A 24,275-nucleotide genomic window follows, 5' to 3' on the forward strand; every position below is an offset into this window, starting at 1 on the left:
ATTAGTAACGCTTTACAACAAAGTCATATACATTACCATTTGCACGTGACATTCTAAATTATTCATGGATATCTTTTTCACAAAAATATACTCTTGTCCATTGGTAGATCATATTTATTTATGCTATATAACTTAATTGTATTTAATCAAAATGATTTAGACCATTAATGATTCTGAACAAAAACATTGCAAAGGCTAGTAACAAATGCAACTTTCACGTGCATCCGATTTAAATATCAATCAGATGGGCAGTTTCTTCTGAATGAATCATTGTTTTGAACAAATCAGTGGTTCTGGGAATCATTCGATTCAGGCATAAAGATAGACTGCATATGTATATTTCCTTAAAGGTGCACTATGCAACTTTCCGTCCACCGGAGGGCGCCTATTCTAAACAAAGGCATAGTTTGATGACACCAAGTGTGAGCGCAGTATCTTGGGACATGTGGTCTTCACCTCACAGCCGGTGGAAAATAGGACGCGGGCAGAAATCATCTTCATGGATGCGGTTATTAACGTTACTGTAGTGTAAAGCAGGGCAGGGCCGAGTGTTGTGGAGCTGAGCATGGCCGCTGGAGCGATTGTTATACATCGCGAGTACCGGGACTTTAATTATGACGGGACGGGACACAGTCGCCGGGCGCGCGCACTTCCGCTTTTTCCGGTCATGATTATAAGGTAAAGCAGCTCTGTTTATCATATTAGATACATTTAAGTGTGTTTAAAATGATGTTATGACGTTCCTCTGTGCGTTCACTCAGCATTGCTGTGACATGTTCACATTTCTAAGAGTAAAGCGTTTCTGAAGAATAAAACCGAGGATAACGCAGATATGACGCGATTGACAGGCGACTCGTTCAAACGCTATGCTGACACGTTCTGGTCCTTAGTTAAAATAGCAATTTTATCACAATTTACAAATAGCTGGAAACATTTTGGATATTGTAAGTACTCAACTGAACAAAATATATAACACTGGCCTAGTGGTTTTTGGCTATTTTACTGCAAAAATACTACATAGTGCACCTTTATTGTATATTAGAACAGAACTGTGCATGAAAAGACTAGAATGTCCAAATTCACTGTAACAGTAGACACATGATAATGACGAGATTCTGAATAGACAATTACAACATGTCGAATGTATGTCTGGATTACATGAAGTAATATCCAGATATACTAGTCTGTAACTGTAGTATTGTATATGTAAGCAGTTCTACTCGACCCACTCTGAGCGAGATTCAAACCATGGTCTCCGGCTTGGGAGGCAAGCACACTAACGAGTACGCAAAAGGCCGCAGCCACTAGCGTCAGGCTCGCCTCTTGAGGCCAAGAGAGGGAATTTTACATGCACAGCTTACTTGTCTCCGTCTGTTACACTCATCCCCTAAGTTTCACTCCCATCTGGGTTGCAGCACCAAATGTAACTGGTCCTACTTGATCCTCTCCGAGAGGGATTCAAAGTGGGGTCTCTGGCATGGGAGGCGGCCATACTATTGCTAACAAGGACACTAAAGACCACAGCCTCTAGCGTCAGTTGATAGCATGATTATTGAGGGCAGTTACATGCATAGTGCAAAACAAACCTTAATAGTGACTTGATTAAGATACGTGACAGTGGCCTGGGACAGTGATCAGTTATGGAGTTTAGCATTCACAAACAGTTGACCATGGGATGCTGCGATTGACCGATCAGAATCAAGTATTCCAGAGACAATAATAATAATAATAATAGATTTTATTTATAATGCACTTTTAGAGACCCACTTATAGACTTTTTGAACAGCCCTCTTTCATACGAAGAATTTGGCAAATATGTGCACAAACAGAAAATGAGCAGAACATCAATGTGCATGTCACATTTTTGGAGCATTTCTTGGAATCGGGATGAAAATGCAATGGGTGTTCCTGACAGCAGATAGAGGAGCTACTCCAGGAATTGTTAAATATTTAAACACGCTGCGAGATCTCATTAAAATCTGTACAAGCGCAACCCACACCAAAACCCCCATCAGTGTCTAGCACAGTCATTTTGGATACTAGTCATAACTCAGTGAAGTGTGACACAACACTTATTATCTAAAGCTTCCTTGTCATACTAAGAACATCATATATCATCATTTCCAGTGAAATGAGGCAGCCTTTGACGGAGATTCATAAAATCTTGGAGTGATTCGCTCTGCTTGAATCCTGACAGCCGAAGGCGGAAAACAACAAGAAATGGATCGAGGGTAGAAAAAAGTAAGGGAAAAGAAGAGTGCATGACAGCTTGACTACACGACTAACTCCGCAGAGTAAACACAAAAACGGGATGGTGAACAAACTTGGGTTTTCCCTTGTGCTCTCTTCTACCAAAATCATGCCAATTAATTCTTTGTATTCTTAGCGTTACCCTATTTTTAACTGGGATGCCCTCTCACATAAATTGATTTCCTGTGGAGAACTTGAATCCTCCTTGTTCGCCGTTCAAGACGTTCCCGTCCTTTCTCTTCCCCTTAGGAATAAATCAAAGACCACGGCTGCCTAGTTTCTGCACGGCGATGTGTCTTTTTATACTTGAAAATGGTTTATTTTTGTTTTAGTGCCATTAATGGTGGAGCACGCTTTAAACTTCATCAGTGTCAACCGTCGAGATGAAGCACTGTGTCTGTTTATCCCTCTCCCATCTCCTTGTTTGTATTTATTGAGAATGCGAGCAACGTACCGTTTTGGTTTTCACAGTCCCAGTCCCCCAAAATGAATGCAAGGCTGAAAAAAAGCTAAGATCTTGAAGTGTGGAATAAAAATGTTTAAACAGCCTCTGCTGCATAAATAAATAAAAGAAGAGTGACTTCTTTCGCTCTTATTTGAACAATAGGGAAAAGCAAGTCTATGATGAATGTGGCGAGATGTAGTTGGCGCTCTGAAAGAAGGAAGTCCATTGAATCGCAGCAGTTTACTTTTTCGCCATATACTGGAAACGCTGGTGAGCATCTATCCCTAATTATCAACAACCAAGACCACGTTGTGTAACTATCGTATGGTTTTCTTTCTTCTGTGAGTGTAGTCTACTTCAGATCTGTTCAGTGACATGAACCAGATGTTTGTCGTGAATGAATCTTTCGAACTGGTTGTGTCAACCATATCAAGCATTTGTTATTTATTTATTTTTTTAAGATCTGATTGAAAGGAATTGTTTAATTCACAAATAGGGCATTACTTCTTCTCTCTTGAAGTAGGAAATGCAAACTAGATTTTCAGTGATTAACGACTTAAATGTTGGTCTGCTTTATCAACGTTTCAGGAGAGTTGGAAAATAGCATGTATAGACAACCTGATCTCACTGGTAAACATGACTAACTATGTCACGAGGTGGTGATTTTGTATGAATTTATAAGAAGTGAATCATAACAGAAATGTACGATTATTCGAAAAAAGAAGAAGCGTGCAAGTCCGCCTATAACACCACCGCTACACATACCCATTACTGTGGCATAAGCAGATCGTACAAAAACTTACGAATGAGATTAGCCCCAATTTGTAAATATAGCTGCAAACTGCCTAGTCCCAGCCTCAGACGTCACGCCCATGGACCGTTGGATTAATGTCTGATGCATATGGCACGCTTATCTGGAAACACTTCAGGAGTTTCAAAGCTGTCATCTGATTGGTTGCATTCTAGATGTCTGCGAGACATGTGGTTTGCATTCTTTAATGGTCCGCCTAGAAACAAATACCGTGATGCCAACTCCCTTGTGGAAGAAAAACGCCATCTCGTGTACAACTGTGACAATGACTGCTTACCAGGATCAACTAAATCCTGGATTTTCAAAAGTTTGCGGCTCCATTTTTGCAGTAAACTTGTACAAAGTTCTTGAATGAAAAATTTATAGATGCACTGTTATTGCAGGGACATTGACTTTACATTTTCATGTCCCAAAACATGACATGAAAAAAAACGAACTGTGATTGGTTGCGTTATATGTCAGTCAAATGTTCTTTTGGGCAGTTCTTGGCCAATGAAAGCTGTGAAAAAGCCATCAGTCTGAAGGTCTGGCTACGCAAGACTATGAACTGCCATGAGATTGTGTTGGTGTGGACCACTTTTATGATTTTTTTTGGCATTCGTTTCCTTTTTAGCCATTTTTTTTGTGTCTCCATTCATAGAAATTGTATATACAAGTCTTGACATTTGCTTTTCTACTCCATTGTGTCACCTTATTGTTTGTGGGCTGTTGAAGGGTGTTTGAGAGGAAGGCCTGAGGTGGGAGGAAGAGATGAGTGAAATCCTCACTCCTTATCCAGAATAAGCTTCATGAATCCCTTTACACCCATTTAGTTTTCTTACTGTGCGATTCTTGTGACTATGACCCAGACATCTCCCTACTTTAGAGTTCAGTCACTCCTCCTCGTAAAATATGGAGCTTATGGCCGTTCATCTCTATAATCATCCGTGTGCGTGCTTGGCGGGCGGCTCCAGGACAAGCTAACAAGAACTCGGGCTCCACGCCAGCTTCCTATAGCTGAGTTAAAAAAGTCCCCACTTTTTCAAAAGGTAACACTATTGAATGTCCCTTTGAGGTTGAAAGCCTTCACAGCGTGCGCGGTTTGAATTGCTATCATTCCTAAATTTGGTTTTATACAATGAGGCATTATGTTGTCATAAAGAATAATGCATGCAGTTCACACAGCGAACTGTAGCTTAAATATAAAGCTAAATCAACAAGTCAAATGCTCTAAACCCCTTGAACGGCTTCATAGTTTGAGGTGGGATTTCTTTACATAACTAACTGTACCACACAGAAATACTGCAATAAGAAAATTGTCTGTCCAAGCTTAGATGATGTCAAATTCAATATCCATATCATGAAGCCATATCTTTACTTGATCGCCACAGGAGCCAAAACTGGATTTTTGACTGGATATTTTCAAGTCCACCTTTATGTTAGTGTACTCCTTAAAAGCTGACAAATGAAATTTTTTCAGTTGGCCAAATTGAATTTCTGTAAATTTATACAATTTAATTCACAGAAATTCAATATATATATATATACTTTTTTTGTTTTTTGTATCGCACATTCCCTGAAACATACAGGTAACATTATGAGGTAAGTCAAAAAACCGGAAGTGCCCTTTTGAGTTCTTCAATATGCAATGCTAAGAACCAATATGCGGGGGGCCATTTACATTCATTGTTTTTCTGTGAACATATGCATCAGAAGCCTTAGACCGGTCTGACACAAACAGCAGAAGTGCCAGTTTGAGTCTGGTTGAAAGTAGTTTAAGTAGGTCTGATGGTCTAGTGGACGTCTCAAGGACAGTCAGATCGAAATATAATCATATATGGTGCAACATAATAAATACAGAGAGAGTGTCAGTATGCTCAGTCACACTCACCGCCTGTCACAGCATCAGTTGTCCAGGGACTGTGACACGGCACTCAGCACCACAGACACAAACGCATGAGCTCGTGAAAGTGCCAGCAGGGCACTGCACCTGATAGCCAGAGGATTTATAACCAGCAGACTGAGAAATAGAGAGAGAGAGAGAGAGAGAGAGAGAGAGAGAGAGAGAGAGAGAGAGAGAGAGAGAGAGAAGGGTTGAGGGAATAGAGAGCATGTGTGAGGGGAGATTGCTGCAGGCATTTCTCAGTCTGACCTTCAGTGTCCCGTCCCAGTCGAGCTCTCTAAATGAGTCTCTACACCACCGGCGGCCAGGCAGCCATCCAGCCGCGAGGCAGGGGACAACACATTTTATCCACGCATTCATAGTGGTGATATGTCCAATTTTCACCCAATCCCCTGAAGAGTGTGTTCTCAACAGATGCACTAAATGTATTTCAATGAATAATGCCCAACTGAAGTTCTCTATAGAGCTAACATATAAACCTTTTAATACAGACCAAACATAAGGTATATGAATTTAAAGAAGCTTCACTTCTGAAAAACAAAACAAAAAACAAGCTTAATAGCCAAATTGCCAGTAACTACAATACCCATAATCCTGAAGAGAGATAAGCCAATCAGAGAAGTTGCTGTTACTATGGAAACAAGAACAACATCAAAAGAGCTCAGCGGCGAATGCAGTCACTTACCTGTATGTTTACATGGATCAATCACATGACACTTTTTCTGGCTTAATCGATTAAGTTATTTAAAAATACAATTAAAATGCATTCTTTCTCTTCTATGATAAACTTTAATTTTTCTGAATTAAAAGTGATTTTATTTATTTATTTATTTATATATATCATTATATTTTTCTTCTTTCCGGTTATTAAACAGGACTGCATGCGTCTTGCGGAAGAACATTGTAGCCGGAGCTACTTCTCTCTGTTTATGTCTATGGTGAGCCACGCACGAACTGGAAAATTGATTCATTTTGTACATTCTCATATATATTTTTTGTAAATCTTGAACACAAAAAAGTTACGGACAGCAGCTTTAAATAACACAAAAGAAAAAATTTAAATTTTCAAATACTTATTTACTTCAAATTTTGCTGGTTGTATTCAACTCTGAACGCTAGTCGTTTTGGTTTAAAGCATAGTACTCCCTACATAGAAATAAAATGGAAAACTACCGCTTCTAAAAAAGTGGGAGGTTGCTCTATCCGCTCTTTGTTTGCGAGCAAAACCAATCAGAAATGTTTTTGAACATTGTGCTGTGGTGGGCCTATCCGGTTGGATTCGTTTCGGGCCACTACATGGGTTCATAGATGAATATCGAATGATTCAGTGCATCAGTCCTGATACCAGCAGAGGGGCAATGTCTGTGCTGGAGTAATATCTCCTATAGGAGATGCTCATAAAACACAGCCGTGATATCAGGATGCTTTACAACCACAGGGTCTCCACCGAGTCTGCATGGCCCTGCATACAGAAACCAGATAAGATAATGCGTCTGTGTTTGCGTGTGTGCGTAATGCACATGATGGGCATTTATGAGAGACCGTGGCTGATCTCTTTATTTCACAGGGCATTCATAACGAAGCATCCGGATGTGCGGTTGTCTGCGAATACTTACAGAGGGTGGTCTGAGTTTACAGTGTTATCAGACAGGGGCATTATTCAGTCTGCTGTTGGCAGCACAGTGCTGTAATTGGCCGAAAGGGATGGGCGTCCTGGTGGGTTCACATGGGGGCTTGATGCTCCTCGTCTTTCAGCTGCTCCTGTTACACCCTGATGTGCTGAGACTACCGTGCTGCGGCCCGTCTGTCAGTCCCGTGGTCAGACACAGACATCCTCACCGCTTCACTCTCCAGTTTCAATGTCCTGGGCCGAATGTCCTCTGTGACCATGAGATGGGGCGGCAATACACTTCAGTTCAGTTCTGGCTCAAGCTGTCAAGATCAATGATCAAATAGTTTTTTCATACCAGAAGGTTATTAATTCAATTTTCACGGATTATTTGATTAATTAGGAATTGAGCTGTTGTGCTATTCAGCGTATCCAACAGAAATTAAGGACTGATGAGTGAAATAAAAATATATAAGCAGTTACAAGATTATAACAATTTAATAATGCTCATTTTTCTTCTTTTATTTTTTATAAATCCTTAACCCTAAAGGAATAATGTGCCCAAAAATTATAGGAATATAGTGGTTAATAATTTATTCAAGCACAAAAAAGTGCTTGAGAATTCTTTAAAAATATATACATATAAACAGGTAGCTATTTTAATTATGTATTTGCCACAAATTGGTCATAATTCATATTAGCAGCTATACAGCAAATGTTGGTGGAGGTTTTGATGCTAATAAGTCATAACATTCGAGATTTCACTGACTTTCACCACCTTGCCCTGTCAGTGATCAATGAATGTACTCGGTAAATACAATTATTTGTGTATTAATTCGTTTAGATCATGTTTATCTATAATTGTGAGTTAGATAAATATCAGATCAACTTTTAGGCAGAAATCCTACAGAGCCCCTAAAGGGACTGGTGAAAAAATGAGATGGAAAAAAAAAGGGTCAATGCTTTTGCGTTCCCTTCGCAAAAACGCTTGCAGTCCGGCAAGAAACTTTGAGTTTGTTCGCAAAGAGCTCTAAAGGTTTTGCAAGCGAATACAAAGTTTCTCGCGGAACGCAAACCGGTCAATCGGGAACCAGACTGATCTGGATCTCACATTCAACTCTCTGAATCAATGATCCAGTAAGTTGTGGTAATAAACACTGGAGGAGGTTATCAGTCCACTCATCACACAAAGGTATTTGACTTCAGAAATCCAATCTGCAGATATCCACTTTTATCATACTCTGTTATTTTTGGGTCTTTCTGAAAGCTTTTTTCTGTTTGGAACGTTTTTGGATCATCATGAGAGTAAATCGTTCATTTATCGCTGAACTTATGGTTAAAAATCTTCATACTCCCTCCTCAAAACTTGAATTAATAACTTTTTTATTTCTGCTATCAGGAATTTTCACTTTCTCTTTCCTCTCATCTGTCTCTCTCTGCTTTTCCTTCTTCCTCTCATCTTTCTCTCAGGCCCCTTACTGTTCTGCCTGCCTTGCCTTTGCCCTGACAGTGGGGCTGCAGGGATAAACTGTGTGATTAAGCAAGCCCGGCTGTGAACAGAGGAGAGATTGGAGCAGCTGTTCTCATAAAAAATGCAAGCCAATGAGACTCTCTTCCAGCCAGAAATCATCCTGCAGTTTAATGCATTCGATTTTTGCTCGAGAAAGTTGCCCCCAGCCATTTTACAATGGCTAGGTCTTCACTTATAGGTGAACATGGAAAATGAATCATAACACACACAGATAAAAAGCACAGAGGAGCACATACATTTAGAGGTTACTGAAGGTTTTAATACTTAAAATCGGGTGGAAGGGCAAAGTTTTGAGTCATTTTATCATGTTTTCACATACACAATAAAAGTATTTGTGAACTACTTTTTGTTTACTCAACATAAATAGTTTATTTACTTTAGTAGTTTAACATTTTCATTAAAGTTGCCATTTGCAACCTATTTTACTGGTAACGTGACCAAGTGGAAAAAATATATTTATCAAAATATAAACCCCCACACAGAACTGATGTCCGTAGCTCCACTGGAAACTCAGATTTCCACATTTAAATCCTTTAAAATGTTTCATTTAAATCCATAAATCCATTGCAGATTTCTGCACATTCTTTAGAAAAATCACTGTGGAAAATGTGCAAAAAGTCAGCAGGTTCTATAGGTCTTTGGCTACAAGATAACAACAATTAAGGCAATAAAGCTTTCAATTTTTTTTTTCGTGAGCAAGCCTTTAGTCCTGTGGTGAAAGGCAGAACACATTCAGGACATTCTCTCAATTTTCTGCTGACACTTCAAAAAAGAAGTGAAACAGAGGAAGAGAGCGTAGCCTTTAAAGTGGAGAACCAGTGAACTGTACAAGAGGGCAACCTAAACAGGCGGTGTGCAGAACCTCCCGAATCAATCACCATCCACTGCTAACCCCCTCAGGAACTTCATAGCGAGAATATGATCGCGAAAACTGTGGCTCTGCACAAGATATAAGCCGCCATGTTACATATTGTCAACACAGGATGCCATTTCTCTCATACTGTCAAGGGGTTGTAGAGTTTTAAGGGGATTTCCAGACTGGATGGGCAACCTCTGGTTTTCTTCAAGCAGCTGCTGAACACGGGGGTCATATGAAGAGGAGGAGGAGGTTCTGATGGATTACCATGTTCACCTTTGAGACGGACTCCATTAGCACACCTCCTCTGCGCATGCAGATAAACACACATGCACGCACCAGAGAGACGTTCAAACCTGGGTTACAAATCAGTTTCTTAGTCTTGTTTCAGGACATGGACAGACATGACCATATGTGTGAGGTGATTTAATGTTACATCAATATAGGAACATCTTGATTCACCAATGTGTCCAAATGCTTTGGGAATGCACAGATTTGTTAGGTCATATCTGAAAGTAAATTTCAATTGGAATGGGACTAGTTTTTCATGAGAAGCTTAGGTAAACCTGTGTTTTTATTTAATACCAACTCTCAGTTATATATTTCATGTTACATTTAGCACAGATGATCTTTTGTGATGGCCACATAAAGATTACAGACACTCTCATAAAAGTAAAATCTACAGATTTCCAAAAAAAGTAAAGTCACAGATCCAAATGTCACAATTGTTAATAACTGCAACTTAGATGTTGTTAAAAAGTAAACAGAAGGAAAAAACACAAGGAAGCAAGAAGCAAAATCAAATGAAGGAAGAATGTAAGCAAGGACAGCCGGATCTCATGAAAAATCCGTATAAATAGTACGAGTGTGCAATGTCGTGGAATGTATACGCCAAAACTCATTTTGGTGTGCATATGATACGCTGTTTTTCGCGTGCATATGATACGCACTTTATGGCGTATTATACGAACTCCCCACCCCACTACCCTAAACTTACCCAAGAGAGCGTGTCATATATACGCCATAAAGTGCACGCGAAAAACAGCGTATCATATGCACGCCAAAATGAGTTTTGGCGTATACATTCCACGACATTGCACACTCGTACTGTTTATACGCATTTATGTGTGATCGGGTTGGCAAGGAACAAAGGAATACATAGATGTACTGCAAGGAAGAAAGGACAGAAAGAAAAGTAAAGAGGGAAGGGACTAAGGAAGTGAATAGAGGAAATTAAATATACAAGTAAATAAGGAGAGAAGAATATGAAGTAAAGAAGGGAAGCAAAAAATGGAAATATAGGTAAAAAGGAGATAAGGAATTTAGTAGGAAAGTGAAGTAAATTGGTACTGTCAGGAAGGGAGGAAGGAAAAGAAAACAAGTCAGGAAGGAAGGAAGGAAGGAAGGAAGGAAGGAAGGAAGGAAGGAAGGAAGGAAGGAAGGAAGGAAGGAAGGAAGGAAGGAAGGAAGGAAGGAAGGAAGGAAGGAAGGAAGGAATGAAGGAAGGAAGGAAGGAAGGAAGGAATGTAGCTAGAAGAAAGTGATTAAAGGCCAAAACAAAGTTTGTTTGGAGTTCACTGGGAGTTCTAACAGCTTGCCGACCCTTGCAAAAAAGAAATTTATCAAAGAAAATGTAAAAGAAGTGTTTTATTAATACGCTTATTTTAAACAAAAAATAAGAAAGTATATACTTGCTGTCAACTTTTTATATACTCTCCGAAATACTTAAGTATACTTGCCATACTGACATCATGGTCAATACTTGTACTCAATCTTTTGATCGAGATATATTTAAAAGTATTAATTAGGGGGTATATTAAGTATAATTGGCTTGTAATTGTGATTCATCTTTTGATTGAGTAGTAGCTTATTAAATATACGTTTTTTTTTTTACTACATAGTTCATAAAACATTGATTTGAATATTTGATATAAAACATATTTTTTTTGTGTAGGCTAGTCCACTGGCAAAGTACATAGGAATTTGCTTCACTCTTTTCCCACCATTGCCTGAATTCTCCAGCTATCCATGTTTTCACTGTTATTTGGTAGGGGGTGTTATTACACATCTTCTGAAAGAGTACAGAATCCCCCGATCAAAACACAGGAAAAGAAGAAGCTGAAACAGGTGATAGAAGATTGCTCATGCAAATGTAATATAAAGCGATCCTCAAACATTAAAAAGCATGTAAATCAAAACTGCTTAATGTTACCAGATGAAATGTCGAACCCATGAAGAGGAACCGACTGTGAAGCTCAAGTTCATGGACTTGATCTACTCCATCGGTGTTTTGACTAAAAATTTTGTTTAAACTTTTTGTTTAAAATGTTGCCTTTCTTCATGAAACTTACACTCAAGTGTTGATAAAAAAGGATCCATCAAGCTATAATACATTTTTTTTTAAAAATTAGTACAGTTTAAGTACAACTAAGTATAAAGTATAACACTTGAAGTATAACTATTTTTCGTTTGGGAAAGCAAGCAGTCTGAAAAAGAAAGGTAAACACCTTTGTACTACCATTGGTCTGTGATGATTATATATATAGGTGTGCACGAAAAGCCATTTTATAGTAAAAAACATTTTATAGTTCTGATGAAATGAGACACTGGCACTGGTTTTCATGTTTATTACTGTAAATCTGTTTGCTTTTAAGCAGATCTGTTGTATAAAGTGCTATATAAATAAACATGACGTGAATTTACTAGAGTGCCAAATTGCAGTGCTTATGTAAACATATCCACATTGATATGATCAGATTCTAATGCTTTATCAAAAATGTCTCATTTTGTAGTGTACTCTCAAACGTTACTCTCAACAGTGTGAGCGGCGCCAGGATGTTCGTTTACAGTATATCGCTGGTCACATATTTCAAAACCTCTTTTTACTCCTAAGCGAAGAACGAAAAAGAACTATGGTGTGAGTTTACCTCGGATTTAAAGTTGTACTTTTGAGAGTAAAATCTAGTCAATTCAATAGGAATCCACATGATCGGGAATTTCGTTTGAGGGCGAAAAATGTAACGCAATGCAATTTGACAGTGTAATGAGGTTCGTAGAAGGGAAGGAAGGAGGCGGGAACCGGCGAACATTCAACAACTTTAATTCAAAATAAATATACAAAATGAAAGTAACGTGGGCAGCCCCTCACGGAAGACTGCCCACACACACATAAATGGACTGCATTTAAATGGACTGCATTTATATAGCGCTTTTATCCAAAGTGCTTTACATTTTTGCCTCACATTCACCCATTCATACACCGACGGCGATGTCAGCCATGTAAGGCGCCATCCAGCTCGTCGGGAGCAGCTGGGGTTAGGTGTCTTGCTCATGGACACTTCGACACTTGGTCAGGTGGAACCGGGGATTGAACCACCAACCATTCGGTTTGTAGACAACCTACATGAACCACTGAGCCACTGCCGCCCGCATAATAAACCGTAAACAAAACCATAACATAAAGTCCAGGCCTGGTCCTCTCTGGTCCTTCACTGGTTCACCTTTCAACTGACGCTCTTTCGCAATCACGTCCCCGGTCTCGCTCGCTCCTCCCATGTTTCTCGCTCGTCCACCTCGCCACAGTCAGTGTATATCTTTTTTAATGGTCAGCGAGGATGGGGTGTTGAATACAATAAAAGCTATCAGTTTCTCCAGGGATTGATATTTAATTGAATTTGTTTGTAAATAGCTTTAGCATACACAGTCACAGAGAGGCTTTTGCCATTGTGCTGGGTCAATTGTTCCACAATTTCATCACATTAGCATAAGCACACTATACTGATAATAAATAAAACTGATTTTGTCATCGTATTTGCTTCTTTAAAAAAAAGAGATTACTGTGTTCTTGGGACACAGCTGCACACTCCAGCAACCCTGCTTGAGTGTCACGCTACCCTAAACTGATTTATGAGAGTTTCCCAGCTCCTCATAAGACCTCTCAGTGATTAACGGCAGCAATATCAGGTGAAATGTTCCCAAACAGTTTACATAATTCACTGTATTGCTCCTAAAATGGCATTGTTGTCACTTAGTGGATTATTGGAGGGAAGACTTCACCCTCACCGCTGCGCATAGTAGCGCGACGGTGAACCGCATATAGTCAATAAACCAAATGGCCGCCATGAGGAACAGATTGTGTTGTTAAAGCAAATGTTGTTTGTAGCACTCAGACACTAGCAGAAGTTCAACATAAAAACAGCAATAATGTGCATGTTTCAAAGATTTATGGATTCTCACCTCCTTGCTTCATACATACAAAATATTGCTAAGCAGCGAATGGAAATAGCACTGTTCCCCTTTTTCTTAATAAGCATGTGTGTCATAAGCACACACACACACACACACACACACACACACACACACACACACACACACACACACACACACACACACACACACACACACACACACACACACACACACACACACACACACACACACACACACACACACACACACACACACACACACACACACACACACACACACACACAGTATATATGCAAAATCTCATCCAAATTACTCAAGTGTGTTGTTTATAGTGACGAATGAAACTTTACCAGGCCTTTACCGATAAACGAGGATATTAGCAAACACCTGATGTGCTAAATAAAACATTTGTTAATGTCATTAAGTCATGAGCATTTTTTATTTTAGCTTAATGTTAATTTACAAAAATATTATTGGTCTTTTTTGTTACATTTGTGTTGTTACATTATGGACAAACATATGATAACCACAATCAGTTGTAAAATAACTAATAAATGAATGATAGAATGATATAAATTATTCTGATTACACTTAACATTAAGTTACACAGCTGTGGTCAGAATTATTGCCACCTCTGGTCAAAGATGGCTGTAAAAGTAAATCTACATAATTTATCCTTTTGATATTTCATAAAATAAAAAAATAATACAAATAATTATATATATATATATATATATATATATATATATATATATATATATATATATATATATATATATATATATATAATAACCTTATAATAAAATAAATATATTTTTTAAGAAATGAATGCTTTTCTCCATAACATGTAGGTCATAATAATTTACATCCTTTTATTAAATACTTTTTGCAACCCCCCTTTTCCAGATAACAGCTCTAAGTTTTCTTCTAATGCCTGATGAGTTCGGGGAACAGAGACTATTACTTTATACAAAATCCCTCTAGATCCTCCATGTTAGTGCTTCTTCTCTTCTTCACCTCACTCATTTTTGGGTTCAGGTCAGGGAACATGGATGGTCATTGCAGAATCTTCATTTTGTGCTCAGTGACACATTTGTATGTTGATTTTGATGTTTATTTAGGATCACTGTCCTGATGGATCTAACCACCGCCCATTATAAGATTAGAGGCCGTCAGGTCTTGATTTTTTTATCTGTAGGTATTTGCTAGAATCCATGATACAATGTATCTGAACAAGATGTCAAGGACCTCCAGCTAAAAAAATAGGCCCACAACATTAAAGACCCTGTATATTTAACCATGGGTACACTGTAAAAAGTGAACATGTGCAGTTGTTGACTTAAGGAACTATTTTTACCTGATTCTACCAATAAAAAGTAATTTTGTTGATGTAACCTACTTTAATCAAGTTTATGTAATGTAAAACAAGGGAATGCTGTTTAAATGTAATAAGGTACATTGAATCAACATACAATTTCTAACAGAGCTTGGGATGGGATGTCAACCCCAGACATAGAGGGCGGTATAGAGTTGTGTCATCTACAAGCCACACTCTAGTCCAGATGGTGGTGGTAATGCTCCAACCTGGTTGCTAACCACCATTCAAAAACATAAGATGAAGAAGAAGAATCCCTGATGGCATGATGAGAAGCAGCTGGAAGTGGTGTTTCTTGTTTGGTACAACTCATTTAGCAGCTTAAAAGTAAGTTGTGATGTTCCTTTTAATATTGGTATAATGTAATTTTTTTTAAAGATTGTTAGAGTTGAGTGATACTTTTCTGTTGTTGGCAGAATGCATCACACAAATATATTTTGTTGTCATGATTCACTAACATTTCAGTGTAAGAAATTCTTTTGGGTGTCGGAGATTTTTTTTAAAAAACGGAAAAAAAACGTGTAAATGGTCACATAAAATTTACCAAGTTTCTTAATACACAAAATTGAGAGGTCAAAATGTTTTTTTAACGTTTAAGCAGTGTTGATGGCAAAGCATTGTGTTGTATATAAAATAGTCTTATATTGTTTTCTTTTAGAACATTAATGTGGACATGCAAAGATTGTGATGCATCTTTTCAAAGAAGATCTGTGCTCCTAAAACACTACAGACTTGACCTTAACCACCATGGAAGAGGTCATTTGTATCCATGCACATAAGAAATTTCATCCATGCACAGAAAACACAGAAATTTCAGATTGGAAGACTTCAATCATGGAGTTATTGAACAAAGGGCAATTTCAGGCTTGTCAGTAGAAACTGATAATACATCAGAATTTGAGGAACCAACTAAGGGATGTTCAAGTCTGGGCTTTTCCAATGAAGAACAAGACCAGTTGAATGACATTGAAGCAAACCTAGCTTCACTGTTATTAAAGCTAGAGCACATATATCTTGTATCTAGCTCAGCTATTAATGATCTTCTCTATGAGTTACGGTACTTAATTGGCTCTCTATGTGTGCCAGCTACGTTGTTAGTCAGCTCATTGTTAGTCAGGTCTTTCAGCATCACAACTACAAGATAGAGGAGAGTGTACTGCATGAGTTGTCGTCAACACTTTGTAACCATGTTGGCATTTGATGAGGTACAGTAAAATGAGTTGTTTGCTTTGTTTACAGCCTGCTTTAGTTTACATTTTTGCTGTACTGCCTTTATTCATTGGTATTTACTGCTGATAAATCTTTAATTTTCAGACTACTGACAAAAATATAAGGAGAGAGTGTATCCTTAGATCCATCATTTTCTACCTTGGTGAGGATGAAAACCTGATAAAAGACTACATGGTAAGGACAAATACACAACAGCTTTGGTTGATGATGCCCACTGTTCTGTTGTAATATCGTAACTTGTTTGTGATATGTATAAAAATTCTATTTGATCTACATTTTAAATGAAACTTACGTTATTTTAATTATGTGTTAACATTAGAAATGTGTTAAATATTGAATTTTAAAGTCCTGTTGTGTAGCTGAAGTGTTTAAAAAAATGTCATAGTGTGTTTGGTACTGGTTTTGGCAGGTAAACCTTTTAATTATGTGGTGTACCATTTTTCTTTACATTTCTTTTACTGTCACTTTCTAAACAGGATATAACAGATGGGCAGGAATCAGATGATCTCTCTAAACAGACAATGACCATCTTTGTGAAACAAACCATGTGAGAGACCCTTTGAAATGCCAGACGACGTGGAAATCAACATAGAAGGAAATGTGGTGTTGAATAATTTTAAATCGGTTGCATCTGCCTTTTCTTTTCTTTTTAGCCTTATGTATTGTCTAAACCTCAGCTACCCACGAGATCTAAAATACACATTTGAGACAATCCAAACGTTATTTATGGACCTTGAAGGTCAGAAAAAGTCCAGCAAGGTGCACAATCTTTATGTGAAGTTGCTACAAACGGAGTAAGCATTTGGGTGGTGGGAGGACAAATAATTTATGTTATTGTTTTGCTGAAATATTTTTGATAACAAGGAGAGATGGTTTAAAGGAATGTAGCATCTACCCCGTTTAGGTTTGTCTGAAGTCTTTTTTTTTTTTAAATGTTTTTATTTTTTTATTATGCACACTTGTCTTCTCTATAGGTTTAGTTGTAACTATCAGCAAAGAAAAAATGCCAATGATAAACTGACTATTAAATACAAGAATTGACAAGATGAGAAGTTGTAATTCATTGTGTTGCGCTTATATTTGATTTTAAATGAAATCAAGGGTCATGTGTAGCCTATGGTGTCAAAATATAGTTAGGAGAGCCGAATCCACCTTTGAGGTTCACACTGTCTGAACCTCTGTTTTTCCAAGGTGTAACAGAGATTCAGACCATTGGAATGCTATGTCCTAGGTTCACACCTGAAGAAACATCAGAGCCAGGTGCATATGTTGTGTATTTGCCATGACGAATTCTGAGATGCGACTTCTGAGCAATCACTACCGCCGAGAAGGGGGCGGTTGGGGCTTGAGCCCATGCCCATTTGATCGCAAAAGAGAAGGGCCTTAACCACCATAGGCATTGATTAGAATAATTAGAAATGGCCAAATTGTCCCCATGTTAGGATGATAACAAGGTTAAAAAGGGTAATTTGTTGTCTGGTCTGCCTCAGCAGTTGTCAAAATGATTGAGCTGACCAGATTAAGCTGGGGTTTACGTTCGGGTTTGCTTGTGCATAATCTTTACAGCACAGATGCACGCGTCCGTCAATCGATCGTTTAAAAAAAAAAATGGACTGCATTTATATAGCGCTTTTATCCAAAGCGCTTTACATTTTGCCTCACATTCACCCATTCACTCCCTCATTCACACATCGACGGCGATGTCAGCCATGTAAGGCACCATCCAGCTCGTCGGGAGCAGCTGGGGTTAGGTGTCTTGCTCATGGACACCTCGACACTTGGTCAGGTGGAACCGGGGATTGAACCACCAACCTTCTGGTTTGTAGACAACTTACATGAACCACTGAGCCACTGCCGCCCCATTTTTTTGCCCCGTTTAACGGCGTTGTAGAGGTTTGGCTATATTTTTCCGGTAAAATCACAAAGCAAATGCACACAAACGTGTACCTGCTGATATACAACCACTGATGGACATCTTCAACTATTTAAAAAAAGAATTAATATGGAAGGCCGGATTAGAACGCGAAACCTTGCAAACTGCGGTTCATGATTCTACCACTAGACCACTGGGGTCATTGAACATTGTTTGCGGTCTGATGTATTTATATACTAAAGTGAAAAATCTCAAAACTACTATTATGAGAGACATTAAATAATGTTTTCAATGTACTATTGAAATTGATTTCTGGACATTCATTTTTTCTACAATTGTTATTGTACATATCTAATATAGCATGATTGTAGCAACAATTCTCCCCTGTCCCCGAACTCGCTTGGGCCCCTGCCCTTACTGAGGTCTGTGCACGCCACTGCGCGTGGACCCCATTTACTTCCATATTCCGCATTCTTTTTTCCTGATGGGGTAAATAAAATAAAAAAATGCTTTAGTTGTCATCATGCTAGAAAAACATAGCTGTCATTGAAGTAATTCATACTGTGGTAGTTGTAATACAACTATGATATACAATGGCATATTGTTTTATTTTACTGTAAGTACTGAGCACCTTTGACCAATGATAAACTTTGACCGTGACATGCCGACACCCATTCCGAGCTGCAGCAACCCGTACTTGATTACAGCTGCCTCCTGCACTAACTGCCAGGGCACAGCTGACCCTACTCAAGTCATCAGGGAGAAAGTGATATAAAGGCCGCAAAAAGCAGCAGGGACTGTTTACACGAGACCATTTTCAACTGGAATCTAAAACACTTATAGCATTTATATATTGCAAAGGAAGGTTGTAAAAACAGGTTTTAATGTAAAGGTTTTTAATAATTATGTTGCTATACTCTCAGTTTAGACTACAAAAAACAAATCTGTTAAAACTTTGACAGGGTGTGGGTGCGTTGTTCATGTTGACTCTATTAGGTCCTCCGTACAGAATGCACATGTAGGCCTATAGGCTATTGAGACGTGTAGTCCATAATGTAAGCAACGATGGGTCTGGCATACATCATACGATGTTAGTCGTTTTCATGGATCTGTGTGATCAGATTTTTTGCCAACATTGTCATCTATACAAAGAAAAACATTTAGGCCTACATCAACATATCAGTACAATAACCTGTCTAATGTGTGTTCCCTTTTCCTAGGAAACGACTTAAGACCCAGGCTGAGCTGACATAGCTATCCACAGCACGAAGCAAGTGATTTCCCGAATTCACCCGGATGCCCAAACTCACAAGAGGCACCCACAAAGCCCAGGAGGACCCCTCAGCCCCTCCCTTTCCTCCTTTTCCTTGACTATTTGACAATACAATGCCCCACCTGGGCATTTAAACATCTGTTTGTGTCCTGCCTCCTTCCTGCCCTGCTAAAATAAAAACTGATTTAAAGTATATTTTGAGAAACTGATTAGAAGTTGTAAGTGAATGAGACTTCACCTTTGTACAGAAGTGATTAAGGAGTTAACACATGATTTTTATGCTATGCATGATGAGAATGAAAATATATTTTTTTCATTTTACAAAAGAAATGACCTTACATCAAAGGAAAAATATGTTTTGAAGTGATGCTACATATGATGTTACTCAAAAATTAAACTATATTTTGATTTTATAAAAGAAATAACCTTACATGAAAGTGTATATGTGATTTGAAGTTATGCTTCACATGAAGTTACATCAAAATGAAACTGCATTTTGACCATATAAAAGAAACTACCTTACATTTAAGTAAAAACTTGATTTGAAGTTAAGCAACACACAACTTTACATCAAATTGAAACTGGATTTTAGCATTATAAAAGAAATTACCTTACACCAAAGTTAAAAGGCAATTTAAAGTTATGCTACATATGAAGTTACATCAAAATCAAAATGTATTTTGAGCGTATAAAATAAATAACTTTAAATCAAAGTAGAAACATGATTTGAAGTTATGCTACGCATGAAGTTACATTAAAGTCACACTGCCAATTGCCTTTAAAGAACACATGAGTTCACATCAATGCAAAATTGGGATTTCAGGTAAAACAAAATATACTTAAATTTAGATTTCAACTAATATAACATACATATTTAAAACTTGCAGGACAAACCAAGTTATAACCAATGACAGTTATGCCTTAGTAAAACCTTGGAATTTCGGGTTGGTTTAATTGAGTTATTCGCAGTAATCTAAAATGAGATATTAACTTCAACAAACTCAATTAAAGCAGATGTTACCAAATGAAGTACAATTTCTAAGTTGATCTGACAAAACTTTTTTTACAGTGTATGGGGTACTTTTTATCCCTGTTTGCACCAAACCCATCTAGTATTTACTGCCAAAAAGCTCTTTGTTTTTGTTTCATCTGACCATAGAACCAGGTCCCTTTGGAAGCTCCAGTCGTGTCTGACTCATGAATATGCTGGAGTTTGTTTTTGGATGAGTGAGCAGGATTTTCTTGAAACTATCACAAACAACTTGTGGTGATTCAAGGCTTGTTTGATTTATTTTTTAGGCTTTCTGAGCTCACAACTACACAGACACAACTAATCTCGGCAATTCTCCATCTGTGATCCTCTTAGAATCCTTGGTCACTCAAACTCTCCTACTCACCATGTTCTGTCCGCTTCCAGTGAGATTTGTGACATCTTTAGTTGATCAGAACTTCTTAAGTATTGTCCTAATGTTGGAAATGGAGATTTTCAATGCTTTATCTATTTTCCTACAGCCACTTTCTATTTTGTGAAGCTTAATAATCTTTTTTATGGACATCAGAGCTATATTCTTTGGTTTTATTTCATTATGAGGAATTTGGCTTTTGTGTTACCTTATATGTATATTCTGGTGAAACAAGTCATAGCTAGACAATGTCATGCTCCTATAGTCCACCCTAGTGTGCTAATTTTTTTAAATTAAATATTATGGAAATATATTTCACAGATGCTTTACTCATAAAAAATGATAGGGGTGCGAATAATTGTGGCCAACGTGTATTGGAGTTAAACATTTATTTCATAATGTAATTTTCCCCACAATTTAAATTATTTTACTTCAAAGAAAGTTTAGATTGTTGTTATTTTTTTAATGAAAGATCAAAAGGATAAACAATGCAGATTTATTTTTTATAGCCATCTTTCATCATATTTATTAGGGATGCCAATAATTCTGACCACAACTGTGTATTATATTTGTTACAGTATAATAATATATTTGAATTATTATTATATTATATATGTCATATAGTAACATGATACATTTTTTAAATAAATTATTTAATAATATTATTTTATTATTGAATTAAAAGATTATTTTATCCGATTAGGTTTATCCACCTGTGCAATTCTCTGATGTCACTGCCCACTGATTGAAAACAACAGCACAGTATCTTGCAATTTATGGCCTACTCTCCTGAAAAAACACTTTGTTCAAATGTTGGGAATGAGTTCACTTTACTGCCCTTTTAATGCAGTAAATCAGCATTAATCAAACCAATAAATTATTGCAGTAGGTTTTATTTGCATATTTTGTTTGCTGATAATTATGCTCTTGTACACAAACGCTCTCTCCCTGATATCTCAATCTCTCTCTTATATCCGAAGAACTCAGTTCAAGCAGCTGGCTGGTATTAAACCTGATCCCCTGGTTCCCTAGCAGCTTTGGGAGGCTAGCTCATAATAAAAGCATCTCTACTGGCCACAGCCCAGTGGGAAAGGATGGCCTTCAGCCAAGCCAAGCACTCTTTTGCCAACCACACCCGAATCGTGGCATCTGCTCTGCTTCTCCACTCAGCTCCAGTCATGACGGTGGGTCACGTTCAGTTCCATGCGTATTTGCTCACGGAACTGCATGCGTTCAAACCTCACTGGTGTCATTAGAGTAAATAAACCAATTGCTTATTTCAGGCTGTTTTGAAGAATGGAAAGGGACCTGCTCAAGTTACGAGCTCATACGAGGCAGAGCTTCATTTTGTTTGGATGGGGCCTGGTCCAAATTGGAGATTTCCCCTCCAATGCCTCCGATTTATGTCAAAACATATAAAAGCCCTTGTAGAGCGCTATAGGTAGAGTCTGCTTTGGGTGGACTGAAAGCCCAACTTATTGTGTGTGGACAGCTGCTGTTTTATGTGCTAGGCTCATTTTATCACCGGCTTTAGTCTGTGAGTACATTAATGCATGGGATCACCCAGGCTGATGCTGTAACAAAGGGAGGCATGAAAATGGGGGAAATGTGCACACAAACGTGTTAATCTTTACAGCAAAACATAAAATGCGTCTTTGCAATTTCAGATATTGCTTTGAAAAACAATCATGTAAGCACCATGGTTGGGTGAAATTCAGAATTTAAGAACTGGCTCCTTTTCAGTTGATTAGTTGGAATTTGAATAAAATTAGCAATGGCTCACTGGAGGTTTAACTGGAATATGAATTGGAATGAGAGGAAGAGGATTTTATGGAATTGCAATCCAGAGAAATTCAGCTATTTGAGCATTTCTAGATAACTTCTGATTTATGTTATTTGGCTCCTTCTAATTTACCCCTAACAGCACTGTTATGAGTTTGATATTGCTTCAATGGTTCAATAAACATTATAATATCATGTAACTTACATTTCAGAGTATATTTTTGTTCAGGAGCAGTGTGTAAGTTGAGAGGTAATCACTCTGCTCCTGGAAATCTTCCATTTCCTGGTTCCTTTACACAGATTTCGCATTAGAGGGCCTAATTTATAAAATGTTGCGTTGAAACCGTCCTACATTTGATTTTACAATCATTTCAACGTTGCCATGGACTTTAGCATACGCTCGCACTTCCACGTTTTCGGTCATGATTATAAGGTAAAGCAGCTATGTTTATCATATTAGATACATTTAAGTGTGTTTAAAATGATGTTATGACGTTCCTCTGTGCGTTCGCTCGGCGCTGCTGTGACTTTTTCACACTGCTAAGAGTAAAGCGCTTCTACCAAATAAAATGAGGGTAAAGCAGATATGACGCGATTGACAGGCGTCTCCCTCAAACGCTATGCTGACACATCCCGGTCCTTAATTAAAATAGCATTTTTCGTATTTTTTCAATTTTTTTTCACTTAAAGTTTAGTTGGAAACATTTGGGATATTGTAAGTACTCAACTGAACAAAATATATAACACTGGCCTAGTGTTTTTTGGATATTTTACTGCAAAAATACTACATAGTGCACCTTTAAAGGTTCCTGATTTTGTTTTGGAAGTCTTTTGACATGTCGACAACACAAAACAAACTCCATTTTAAATGTATAGCAGCAGTGAATATGAATTCAGCAGGAGACACTTTGTGCTCCATCTATCAGCATGGCCTTGATATTTGTAGAATCTTGTCATCTAACATCTTGGGTTGACCAGGGTCTAATAGACTTAATCTGGAATGGATTGGATTGGACCATTAAAACCAATCACATTAAGCTATTAAAACCAATAGGCAATCCAACACTCTCCCTAAATATGTACCTAGACTGTGTGTTGTAGATATGTAGCTCTCATTATACTGTCAGTGAGATCTGTGCGATAGAGGACAATAAGACTAAAGATCAGATTTCCTCCAGTAACCAATCCTGTTTGAGACAAGTGTATTCGTCACTCAAAACCAAGCTGGTATCAACCACCAGAACCTGGCCAAAATCTTGCCGTGCCCAGTTTGTCCAACCCAGTTTCACTGAGTCCGTTCCAGTGAGATTCTCAAGTCCATTCCAGTGAGAGAAATTCCTGAGTCCATCCCAGTGGAGTGGAATATCCAAGTCTGTTCCAGTAAGATAAATTACTAAGTCTGTTCCAATGAGAGAAGTTCTTGAACCTGTTCCAATGTGTGAGATTCCTGAGTCCATTCCAGTGAGAGAAATTCCAGAGTCCCTTCCAGTGAGAGAAATTCCAGGTCTCAACCTAGAGAGGGATGCACTATCTATAATGGTTCTAGCATTTATGTGCATCTGGGTCACACACACATATTTCTCAGCCCCTGACCAGGCTCCAGTGAAGGCTCCAGCCTCGGACCAGGCTTCAGTGAAAGATCCAGCCCCGGATCATGGCCCAGTAATGGCTTCCAGCCCATGAGCCCGTTTCAGAGTTCATTCCAGCCCATGAGCCTGCTCCAGTTCACAACCCCATAGCTCCCAA

At 38.1% G+C, this 24,275-nt stretch overlaps 1 long non-coding RNA gene across 2 annotated transcripts; it reads left to right on the forward strand.

The window, feature by feature from the left end:
* Positions 1 to 14,917: 14,917 nt before the first annotated feature.
* Positions 14,918 to 19,905, forward strand: LOC137090620 (uncharacterized). Of its 2 annotated transcripts, XR_010907923.1 has the most exons (4): positions 14,918 to 15,295; positions 15,627 to 16,173; positions 16,283 to 16,372; positions 16,675 to 19,905. It is a non-coding gene; the product is annotated as an uncharacterized lncRNA (long non-coding RNA). The 2 variants fall into 2 exon arrangements; XR_010907922.1 differs by lacking the exon at positions 15,627 to 16,173.
* Positions 19,906 to 24,275: the final 4,370 nt, after the last annotated feature.

Source organism: Pseudorasbora parva, chromosome 10 (assembly GCF_024679245.1).
Source record: "Pseudorasbora parva isolate DD20220531a chromosome 10, ASM2467924v1, whole genome shotgun sequence".
Taxonomy (NCBI): Eukaryota; Metazoa; Chordata; class Actinopteri; order Cypriniformes; family Gobionidae; genus Pseudorasbora; species Pseudorasbora parva.